The sequence below is a fragment of the Myotis yumanensis genome, unplaced genomic scaffold (assembly GCF_028538775.1).
Source record: "Myotis yumanensis isolate MYYU_CA2020_CCGP unplaced genomic scaffold, mMyoYum1.0.hap1 SCAF_6, whole genome shotgun sequence".
NCBI classification, from domain to species: Eukaryota; Metazoa; Chordata; class Mammalia; order Chiroptera; family Vespertilionidae; genus Myotis; species Myotis yumanensis.
In genome coordinates, this window is record NW_027223757.1 from 32,888,422 (window position 1) to 32,901,436 (window position 13,015).

Below are 13,015 nucleotides of genomic sequence, written 5' to 3' on the forward strand. Positions count from 1 at the left end.
TCCCCAACAGTAGCTTCTTCTGAGAGAATAATATTCATACCAGGAGACTGTCAATTTTGCATCTAAGATAGCAAGTGGAAACTATTCCTTAGTTCTGAATATTGCAGAAATATCATGTTTTAGAAATATATTTGATTTTTTACATTCCTCTTCAATAAGATCTCTTAGCTCATTATTTCTTGACTTGATGCTCAATAGCTATTTCATTTCTTTATTTGGAATTTCTCTTTGATCATTCTACTTTGTGGTGTCACTACCCTAGTAAGCATGGATGAGAAGTGTTATGTGTTTTGTTGGAATGCTGATACTAATGCAGGCTGATCACAGTCTGGATAATATAAATGAAAATGCTGCATAAGCCAAAATGCACTATATGTCAATGTTGTTAAATTTGCTATGAGTACAATTATTATCATTGTTATCATGGATATAAACCTTTCTCAATAAATGCAGGAGTGCAAGAAATAATAATAGTTCTCAGCTTTAAAAAAATCAATTTAAACTTATCTGAGCACTTCCCTCTTGCTTAGCTAGCAGGAAATTCAATCTTGTCATTGTTGCTCATATCACCCTCCCCTCTCAGCCGGAATTATGCAAAGTTCTCAGGTTTTTCCCAGAGTCAAAGCAGTGCGCTGGGTCCATTAGTCATTGGCAGTTAGTCAAACAAACACCGGTTACTGATGGAACCTCAGCTTCCTTTCTGGTTGGTTGCCTCACTGCTTCTATGCCATGTTGAGGCAGAGGACTCTGGGGAGTCTGGGACCCCAAGTGCTTAGAGCACAACCTTCCCGTCTCATAAAACATAAGAAGAGTCCTCTCCGCTGGAGTCCTGGTATTTTAACAGTGAGAGCTCAGAGTTTCTGGAACAAACTAGACAGGCTAAGCACAATAGGTCTATTTTATGGCAATAAGTAGCTTACGGAATTTCCAGAGGGGCCAGGAAAATGAGTTTGGATGCTTTGCAGCCAGATAAATGCCCAACCACATGATGGGACCATTCTAACGGGACAGGGAGACCCTATTAGGCTATAGATGTTTATCTTTTGTTTTACTGTTTCCTGGTGGCACAATTAGCTTTGGGGGCACATACACTGGTTGACATTAGGGAACCCTTTCAAAATAGTGTGTTTATTTGCATCTATCTGTGTGAATGAACACTGAGCAGGATTGAAGCTTTATTCCTGCTGCTTTTCCAGGCACCCTCAGAAGATGGTTGGGTCTATGCCATCAAAGGTAACCACCTGTTTGGGAGGGGAATAAAAAAATTCTCTGAGAAATATAGTCATATTAGGTTTACTTAGTAATTTGCCTCAAGTTGAGCTGACTGAAACCTTAGTGCTGCCTTTAGTGATAGGAACCAAATGACTACTAGATGCAGATGCTCTTTATCACTTGCATGGACAATTCCAAATAACTCTATTTCACAGTTCAATTCCCAGAGTCATCAGAGGGAACATTTTGTATCTAGCTGATCTTGGTTGGCCAATCAGCTTGAAGTCTGTTCAAGAATAAATATGCTCTTATAGCTGTAAGCCCTTTTAAAGGTTGAAGCCCCTGATTAGTAGCTACTACCCTCAGGAATTTTTAGGACAGAATTTTCTGTCTTCTGGAAAACTGTGGCTTTAATGAAAGTTTTCATTTACATTATAAGACTGAAGTGGCTTCTTTAGGAAATCCTTGGCGTTATCCTCAGATACTCTTGAAGTTTTCATCTTGTAAAGGCGAAGTGACAACAGCACTTTACACAGTTAATTTTCTGTGAGAAAATACCAGCTTTTTCACATAAGGACTTATTATCAAGACAAAATAAATCTCCTTTGAAAACAACACAGAATATATATGCTTCAGATACTTGCCATTCAGCCACAGCTGTGGTTTCTTTTTGTTTGCTTTCTTATTCTTCTGCACAGTGTTTTAAACAAATCTAAATTAGTTGCTAAAACTTAGGCATTGAGAAATTTTACACAGAATTCTCAACTTGGGTTTTCTCTTGAGAATTTGGAAGCTTTTGCAGTAACATTGCACTTGGCAAAGAAGACAGAAACTGACAGCTGATGAGCTTAGATGAGGTTCTGACCTGGTTCACCTCAAGCTTCATGCCTTCTTACCATATTTCTCCCAGGCCTCTCAGTTACCTGCCTATCTCTTAGGCAGTTGAGTTTGCAACCTTTTTTTTTTTTTTTAAACCATGGATGTCAAAATGTGGATATCTATATTTTCTAGGGAGAAAATTTATAATTTTCATAAAAGCTCAAGAACCCTTACTTTGGATGCTCTAAGTCACTCCGCCCCACCCCCCCACCCCCCACTCCTTATTTTAAAGGTCAAATTACCTATGTGTTTCAATGTAAATGTTTTTAGTGGTTCTTAGGAATAAGATATAATAGAAATAATTTCATAGAAATAATGCTAATAATAGATGATGAAGAAAAGAATATCATCTGGAAGCAGACTCAATCTCAAAGCATGTTCTAGTCTTGTTCCACATCTGTAAGTCACAGAGTTCTTGGATTCACCCTGGGGCACTGGTGATGAATTATTTTTGTTCATATTGACTTGGGTGCGGTCCTCATAGTCTTGCACTGTTCACTCAAGAAAATGTCACTGCAACAAATTGTCAGTGACTTGATTGCTATAGGGAGGAACACAACACTCTCATGAGGGAGCCTATGAATAGCTGACCAGCCAGGCATAAAGCAGAGCTTAAAATAGAGAACTGAGGAGGAAAACAGTGAATATTTCCTTCACAGAATACTCAGCGGGGAAAAACCATAGGGGATCAAAGTCTGGTGAAGAATACCACCGCCCATTGTCTCTGACAGCATGTGCGATTGATTTTCCTGAGGTAGCCCATTATATTCCTCAGTTATGTATGTGAATTCCTTTTCAGTATACTAGAGTGGACAAAAAAATCTTTTACTTAGAATTTCTAAGTGGTAAGGAATGTGGGGCATTGCTAATCTATATTATAAAAGGCCTGTGGTCCTAAAGCCTTAACGACCAAAGGGGCGTGGGTGGGCGGGGCTGTGAGCTCGGTGGGTGGGTGGGCGGGGCCGCGCAATTTCATGTGCTAGGCCTCTAGTATAATAATATACAGATCCTTAAAAATACCTTAGAAAAAGGATTGGTATATCTAGAAGAAAAAATACTGTGATTTGCATCCGTCCCCATTGCTCATATTAGACGCCTTTGAGTGACTCATTTTTCTCTGTGAGTGAATGCTTGGAGTCCATGGTAAATAATCTGGAATTTTGCCATATTTTTAATACAAATATAGCCCCAACATACAACCATAGCAGCTTTGAGCATTGTGCTTATGGAATGGAAATCCATAGAGTTGAGCAGAGAAAGAATGAGCTGGTCAGATGCCCTCTGGTATATTTTTGAAGAACAGTCAGAGGTCACTTCAAAAGAACAGAGCAAGAAAAGGATAAAACCTGACACTTTTCAAAAACAATATATTAACACCCAAGCTTGATTACTTTATTATTTTAATTGTTTTAGCTTTGCTAAATTCTGTTTTGATTTTTTTTTAGCAGAGGTCCAATTCAATGTTATAAATATAGTGATAATTGGGACTGGAATAAGTGTCAGCAAGTGAGGTGTCTTTAGTGATGGCTTAAGTGTAATGGTGAGTCACTCTGCTTCAAATCCTCTGGTACCTTGTGCAAAGACCTGACCCTGAGAGAGTGGGAAAATGATTATTTGTGCCATAAGCAGAGGACTTGATTTTTCAAAATGGATAAAGAAAGGTTGGGCAGGCAGGGCAGCAGAACAAGTGCCCTGGAGCACAGGAAGGGTGCGACAGGTTGAGACAGGGGCTGGGAACTCTTGGGCTCCTAGCCAAAGGACAGGAAGCTAGTACACTACCTGACTCATGCCTGATATGGAGTTGGGCAGAGAGCTCAGTCGATGTATTTCTCCCCATTTTCCCTGTCACAACTTGGCCCTGTGCCCAGCACCAGGATGTAGGGGAAAAAGTCCTGTCTTTCATCTGTGAATGCAACGCAGCTCCTACTATCAAATTCCAGAGTCAATTCTAGGGTATAGTGCAATGAACTTGACTGGCTTCAATAGTACAAGTGACAGCTTTGACATTTAGATAAGTATGAAAATTTTCTTAACATCTTAAAAATGTTTTTTTTGGAATTAAAATTATCCATACAAATTAGTCTCCTTTTGATTTGTTTTATCATAAGCCGGATAAAAATGTGCATCTCTCTATATATAAAAGACTAAGCGACCATCTGACTGGTAGCTATGATGTGCAATGACCACCAGGGGGCAAACGCTCAACACTGGAGCTGCCAAGCTGCAGTGACTTGGCAGTGGTGGTTCTCGGGTGACACACCCTGGAACCAGAGAGGAGGGAGTCCAATTCCAGAGTGCATCACCCAAGAACTACCCTCTCACAATCCAAAACCCCTGAGGGGATGTCAAAGATCTGGTTCTGGCCCAATCCCTGCAGGCCAGGCCAAGGGACCCCCACCTGCCAGAGGGACCCTTCTCACACTGCAGATGTCCTTGGAGCCATGGCACCACCCCAGGTATGGCAAGCCAGGGAGGGGCTACAGGAGGTTGGCTCCAGGGCATGTCTGGCCTGTCTTGCCCAGTTCCACCTTGCTGGCCACCTTCTAATTAATTTTCTTTCAACACGCACAAATTCGTGCACTGGGGCACTAGTATAATATAGAGATGAAGAACACAGGATAAAAGAAACTAGAAATTAGATCTGGTTTCCAGTTCTATTTGGCTTTTTCTATGTTAGTGCATACATGGGGGATGTTTTTAAAATGCAGATTCTAATTCAGGAGGTCTGAGATGGGTACTGAGATTCAGTATCTCTCACAAGTTGCTGGGTGATGCCCCTGCTGGTGGTCTTAGGGCTATATGATGGGAGTCAAATGCTTGACTGATCTATGTTAAGTTGCCATTCCAGTTCCCTCCAGTCTCAAAATGTCACCTCCTCCTTCCTATCCTCTGACTATGCTAGCTAAAATGGTAATTCCCACTGTCACTCTGTCCCCATAACTGCCTTAATTTCCTCCATTGCATTTACTTTATAAATACTGACATAATAATTATGTATTTATAGATTGTCTCTTCCCAGTACAGTACAGGCTCCATGAGGGCACTGACTTTATTTATCTATTTCATTTTATTATTGTGTCCTCATGGTATGAAGCAGTGCCTCACAAGTAGAGGAGCATGACACTAAGTGAATGAATAGATAGATGGGTGAATGAATGAATTTTCTTTCCATCATGGAATGTGTGAGACCTTCTTTGGAGTCTAGGGCCTTTTTGAGGCCGAACAATCCCACCTTTGGACTACGTATAGGCAAGAGCAGTGTGGGCCATATCTAGATTTCTCTTGTCACAGAATTTGCTGGACACTAAAGGGACTCTATAACTCTAACTGGCTGGCTCTTGATATTTTGCAATTTCCATATTATTGTAATAAAACTAATCAGAGTACAATCTTGCCCAGGGAGATCAAGCATTCTTAATTCCTCTAGGTTTTGAAAGACATCATTTCTCAGGATTACATAGTTAATTCAAGCTGCTTCAGGAATTCTCCTTCCAAATCACATCAGCTAGTACCAGAAGATAGGACAATCTCCTACCCTTTTTGCTTATATTTATCTTGTCTCAACCTAGAAGAAATATTGTTCAGGACAAATTGAATTACAGTTCCAAACAAGGAAAGCTCCTGAGGACACAGTGCTAATTGCAGCTCTCAGGAGTGGAAGCTACATTAAGCAGATGTCAACAAGAATTGTAAGGTGCATTTTCTAAAACACCACAACAGGCAAAACCATTGTAACTGTAAATCAAGGAATTATTGTTCTACTAGAGGCCTGATGCATGAAATTCATGCAAGGGGTTCAGCTCTCACAGCTGTGGCTTCGTCCAGAAGGTTGTCTGGAAGGATGTCTGGAAGGTCATTTGGCTGTCCGGTCTAATTAGTATATTATGCTTTTATTATTATAGATTCTGGGTAGAAAGTAGGCAGGGAGGTCTATGGGATTGTCTCTACCACATCACTCTGAACAGTGGTAACTTTCATCAAAATGCTCATCCTCAAATTTTATTGACTTATGAAATCATTTGTGTGAACACATTTTAAATGAAATTTTCACTTTCAGAACTTCATATTTTAAAGTATACCCCCCCTCCAATAAATGTCCTGAAGGAGGTAAGCACAAAAAGACATAGATAACTACAAGAATGGCTTTCTGTAATATTTGGACTCCAAATTTAAAACTAATCCTTTTAATTAAATTAATCACATCACAAACTGCTAGGAAAGAAAATATGAAGTTTGAATTAACCCCTCACTAATGGTGAAAAAAGAGAATAAGTTATTTTATTTCAGCTAGAATCTATCATTTAGGTAAATTAGCGAAGCAGTAATTTCAGTCAAATTTTGTTTCCTTTCTTCAATTCCACAACATACCTGGTAATTTTCTCACTCGTGGAAATGCAAGTCATCAGGTCTGTGGCTGATTGCTTCTACAACATAAGGCCCTAACCATTAGTGACAAGAAACTAGCTCTTATTTCCAGTTTTTGTTTGTTTTGTTGTTGTTGTTGTTGTTGTTTTGAGATCACTACAAGAAAGTAAAAAAGAGAAAACCACGATGAGGATGCCAGCAAATGATGGGGCTGCTGTGGGGCATTTTCTGTTCTCTGAGACTCTCTTTAAACCACAGGGAATAGAGAGCTCTACCAACTAAGCCTTCTGGATTATCGGTATGGAAGTTTATCCTACATGCCAGAGTACAAAATTCCCACACATTGAGCTATGTTCCCTCTAAATCTGAACTAGAGATGACATGGTATTGACATTGTTTCTAATATGCATTTGTTGAGAAATGGGAAAATAGATATCATACTCTCATAAAATGACCACTCTACCAACCATAATCACATTTCACATATATGAAAACATTATTATTAATTGGAGAAATTAAAGATGTTGATGATAACAAAGTGATAAATAAATTCATAAGGTTTTTTTCCATTGTGGAAGTCATCAGGATTGCAGACTTGAGTGAAGTGAGTTCCCTCTAATGAAGGAGGTGGCCATTGAAGAAAATGGTCATGTTGGTAAGATAAAACACACATACTCACATACAGACAGGCATATACAGGAATTTGTTAAGTCATAAAGACAAAACATTCTTTTTCTATTGATTTCGTTTTCAAAAACTATTTTCTTAGGTTTAAAGTATTATTGTACAAACACAGCCATTGGGCTCTACCAGTGGTTAAGTCTTTAGTCATATGATAAATATTGCATGAAATAAAATAAATAATTTCCCCAAAATATTTAAAGGTCACTTATCTTTCTGGCTCACTTTGTAGACTTGAAAGAAACCTGACAGGAGGGGTGTTTTCCTGAGATACTTGGCTAATATTGCTTTTCTCCAGCAGTGGTGATTATGTAGTCTTGTCCAAGAAGCAGAAACCTTACTATGCCAACCAGGACTGAATAGCTCCTAGGATTTTAAAGGCATGGTGACAGGTGACTACCATATGAATGCTTATAGTCACAAGGAAGGGACTTTACTATTTGTGAAATAAATTAGAGCATACTATTAGAATACCATTAACTAATGGACAACCACCAGTCAGCAACAGTGCAAAAAACAATTTTGTAAATTATTTCTTGCCGTTGACTAAAGTGGCTAAACTGTTTCATTTGTTATTTGGTTCAGGGTCTGACCAGCCTGTTCCCTACAATGACACCCTCTTGAAGAGGAGCAGAGGTGGTTAAAGTATTTTTCTTCAATATGGTGACAAGTGTTTCTGGATGGATATGTTATCTTACACTGAGTATACAGAAAGCATATTTGGGGTATACCGAATAGTAAATAAATGAAGATGCCCTTGTAGCTGGATGGAAAGACATTCTATTAGGTTGTTTTCATTAAATGGCCGCAATCAAGTGTCACCCCTGGACTGTTGTTCAGTCACTTTCCAGTCAGGGTCCGTAAGTGATTCCTTAGTGCCATGAAATGCATGTTGAGAGGGTTCCTCTTCACTCTACTGCGGCCTCTCCTCTTGACTTGACATTACACAGTGCTCATCACTGTCACTGTCACAGCATGAGCTGCATATTTTGGGCAGAACCTTTGTTATATGGATATTAGATAACCTAGCCAGTGCTGCATGTTCAGAATTCAGATCTTGGATTTTAGAAATAATTTTTTCCCTATGAGTTTGTATTGGTTCTTTAAGATCTGCATTAAGCCCTATTCAATAAGCCCTATAATTAGTGAATTTTTGGAGAAGGCTAATACAAATAATTTTATCTTATAGCAAATAAATAATGATGGCTTGGTTAGGGAATGGTCATTATTTTAACATCTTAGGATCCAAGACTTTTTACTTGCCATTAATTTATACATTTTGTGTGTGTAGTGTATGTGAAAAAAAAAATATATATATATATTTATATATATATATATATATATATATGGGAAATATGCTAATTAACCAGGATGCTGTAATGGGTTGACCAGGCAGGAGGAGGTTGCGCACACAGAGTCGGGGGCAGGGCGGCAGGGGCCTCTGCACGCCTGCACTGGGGGAGGGCCTGATCAGCAGAGGCCATGGCTGTTTCAAGGTCCGGAGAGGGAGGCAGGGCTGGACCAGTGAATCGAGGGTGGGAGGCACCGCGCAATTTCAAATCACATGCTGGGCTCCTAGTATCCTATATAATAAAGAGGAAATACGCAAATTGACCATCACTCCAACACACAAGATGGCCGCCCCCATGTGGACACAAGACGGCCACCACAAGATGGCCAGCAGGGGAGGGCAATTGTGGGTGATCAGGCCTGCAGGGGATGGCAGTTGTGGGCAATCAGGCCTGCAGGGGAGGACAGTTGTGAGCAACCAGGGCAGCAGGGGAGGGCAGTTAGGGGGGACAAAGCTGGCAGGGGAGGGCAGTTACGGACAATCGGACTGGCAGGGGAGCAGTTAGGTATCGATCAGGCTGGCAAGGGAGTGGTTAGGGGGTGATCAGGCTGGCAGGAGAGTGGTTAGGGGATGATCAGGCTGGCAGGCAGAAGCAGTTAGGGGCAATCAGCAGGCAGGGAGGCAAGTGGTTGGGAGCCAGCAGTCCTGGATTGTGAGAGGGATGCCTGACTGCCCATTTAGGCCCACGGGGTCCCAGATTGGAGAGGGTGCAGGCTGGGCTGAGGGACACACATACACACACACACCTGTGCACAAATTTTGTGCACTGGGCCTCTAGTATGGTTCCTAGGCCTGACCTGCAATCAGGGCCACCTTCCCCATCTGTCGGCAGCCAGCCCCCCACTGCCACCCACTCCCAGTTCCCCATTTGCCATCAGGTTATCGGTGCCTGACATCCAGGGGAAGGAACTGAGAGGTCGGCTGTTCCCACCCGCTTGCGGGCTCCGCCCCCACCGCAGGTGGCCATCAGGCGATCTGAGCCTGCCGGCCAGGGAAAGGGACCAAGAGGTGGTCAGTGAGCCTCATAGTGACTGGTCCAGCAGTCGTTCTGGTTGTTCTGCTGTTAGGGTCAATTTGCATATTACCCTTTTATTATATAGGATGTCTATAAAATGTTGGGTTTGGAAAGGTTCAATGTAATATTTTGAAAAATAAGCATTAACTATTTTTTAGAATATTTATAAAAGGAATTCAAGAACTAAAAAACGTAGGTTTCTTAAAGTTTTTTATTCAAGCCCAGGGTAGGAATTTTTATCCAGGGTAGAATTTCCTTCTATGGAGGAAATTACTAGATCAAAACCATTTTTTTCAACCCAAGCTTCCACAAAAAGGACTGACTGGTAGAGAATGCACAAGCAAGAAGAAGTATGGTCCAGGAAATGCATGTTCCTATGGTCAGAATGATGGAGCTTGGTATCTTAAAACATAAGTGGCAGGTACCAGGGTGAAGTGTGGCCAGGCACAGGATATCAAGGACATCCAGCTTAGTTTATTGATGGTAGCAGGATGAGGATGTTACACAGACAGACAGAGCAATTAACATTTAGAATCTGAAATTAGGCCACATTCTGGAATGTAGTCAGGCTGACACATGAAGCAACAGGGAAGTATCATCAGCTTATAAGACTAAGTTATGATAACATGATAGGTGCTAAACTAGCGTGACTGGACAGTACCAGACAGAACTCCAGACTTGATGTGACTCAGGGAGATTACAAAGGTTGTTTCTGAGGAAGGGAAAGATAAAAATCCTCTTCACAATTCTGTGAACTCCCTTGTGATGCAGGTTGATGGTGGGCCATGCATATTATCTTTGCATCCCTGGCAATGGCCCCAGTGCCTGACATTCAGTATGTGCCTAAGAAACAATTGTCATTAAAAGAAATATCAACTTATGGATTCAGATGAATGATATGAATTTGATCTTGATAAACCAGAGCCAAAGAGGTATATCACATTTGATATTCTGAAAAGTTTTGATAAAATATAACACATTTTTACAAAAATAACATTCTCCAAAAAAATCTGAGAGTAAAACAAATTTATTTTTGTCAAACAATATTTTTTTAAGTAACTACAAACTTAAAAATTATTCTTATGTTAAAAAAATTGGGCTCTAAGTGTAATAATACTTATAGGCATAAAAGGAAAAATTTATTACAATGGAAAATGTAAGGATATTATTTATTTTAATGTAATATGTATAATAATTGTCACAAAGTTCAACTATTCTATTGAAATTAGAGTACTAAAGACAAAGGCTTAGTCTCTCAGTTCTGAGTCCTTGGGAGAAGAAAATCTAGTCTGCGTGTAGCCTGCTTCTATCTTGTGTCTTTAACTTTTATCTATGGCATTTAACTTTTGTCCTTTCTTCTAATTGGGTTTGTTTATCTTGTATGATATTTCTCTATGGATTATTTAGTGGCTCTGGTGAGGCCTGTTAGGGGTATTTGATTTGTTTGTTTAGCATACTTTTGGAAAGCAAAAGCAACTATATTCCAACACAGGATATAGTTACCATTAGAAAAGGATGGTTATCACAATATATTTTTTCTTAAAGTATGGATTTTCCCTTAAAGGTTTTGCTTTTCTAAAACTTATAGTTATAAACAATAAAGATAAGCCAACTTTGTTCAGATGCTTGTAGAGACATTCCTATTTCTAATTTTGTCTAATATGAATTGAACTTAATAGGCACAGGGGCTAGAAACTTGCGCTTCTGCCTCTCCTTCTATTTGTAGTATGGTTACATTAATCTCTAGCTCGTAAGTAGTTATGCACCAGAATCAACTGACTGACTAATAAATAGTACCGATTGCTTCATTCACTATGACGAAGTCCTGTATCAGGTGCAGAAGCATAAGGCGATGCTCTGAGTCCATGATACTAACAGATACTAATAAAGCCAGAGCACATTTGCATGGATCTCCTTGACCTAAGCTAACTCATTTTGATTTTCTTTCTTTTTTATTTCTTTTCATTTTATTTTTCTCCCTCTCTTCAATTTCCTTATCTGTAAAAGATTAATTTTACAACAGAGTTCCAGTTTCTAGCTGGAACATTCTGTAATTTCATAAATCTGGAATTTCCATTCACTCTCTCTTTATTGCCTTTTTAATTCTTTACTATTATTATTAGTATTTTACCAAAGGCTTTGACATTCTTTATTATTTATCCTACCAGCTCATTTCCTTTCTGTAGAAATAGAGGGGACACTGACCCCTTCAACGTAACTCGGCACAAGTTTGCTCAACTAGTCTCTCAGCAAACACCTACCAAATGTCTACCTTTGAAGCTCTGCACTCTGTTCTGTGTAGTGTTGGAAAGCAAACTGTTCACAATGACGAGAAACGTACATTCCAGTTCTGTGGACTCCATCCTTTTAAAGATGAAGACCTCGTTTTTTATTTCCTTTGAAAACAATTAGTGTTTATTGAATACACTAGAGGCCTGATGCACGAAATCCATGCAAGGGGCTCGGCCCTTACAGCCCTTGCTGGCCCTTGCAACCTCTCACAGCCTCGGCTGGCCCTCACAGCCCTGGCTTCATCAAGAAGGTCATCTGGAAGGTCATTCAGCTGTCCTGTCTAATTAGCATATTATGCTTTTATTATTATAAATACCATGCTCCAGATTCATACATACCTTAGCTCTATGCTGTTCTTAATATGCATTATCTCCTGATGTTTTTGACTTGCAGTTTTAAAAAAATTGTTGCATGTTCATTTTCTAAAATTGTGGTAAAATAGATATAAAATTTGCCTTTTCAAACATTTTTTAACTGCATAGTTCAGTAGAATTAATTTCATTCACAATCTTGTACAACCAGCACTACTGTCTACCTCAAATTTTCTTCTACCCCAAATTTTCATTAACCCAAACAGAAACTCTGTTCTCATTAAGTAATTACTCCCCATTCTCCTCTCCCTCAAGCTCCTGGGAACTTCTCATGTGCTTTCTGTCTCTGCATTGGGTTATTGTAGGAATTTCAGATAAGTGGGATCATAGAGCATTTGTTTTTTTCTATATGGCTTATTTTACTTAGCATAATTTCTTTAAGACTCATTGATATTGTAGAATATATTGGAACTTTATTATTTTTCCTGTCTGAATAGTATTTCATTGTATTTATATACCACATTATGTTTATTCATTTCTCTGTTGATGGTCACTTGGGTTGTGTTCACTCTCCTTTGTATCCTGTTATTCTCATATCTTCCTAGTGCTAAGTGCTGAATGAAGCTATCCTCTCTCCATATTTGCCTTCATCTTTATCCTATTCAGAATTAGCTTTTTAAATGCCCCTTTATTTCTGTTTTATTTTCTTTCTGCTAATGACCATCTTAGCATATATATATATATAGCTATTTTTTCAGAAGGAATAATTTTAGTGTGCCAGTATGTTTATATAGGCACCTTGATTATTAAATATAAATGATGAACGTATCAAAGCCATGATTAGCTCTAACTGGTTTTCTCAGTGGTTACAATGTCAACTTGTGGATGAAAGAGTCTCAAGTAAGCTTC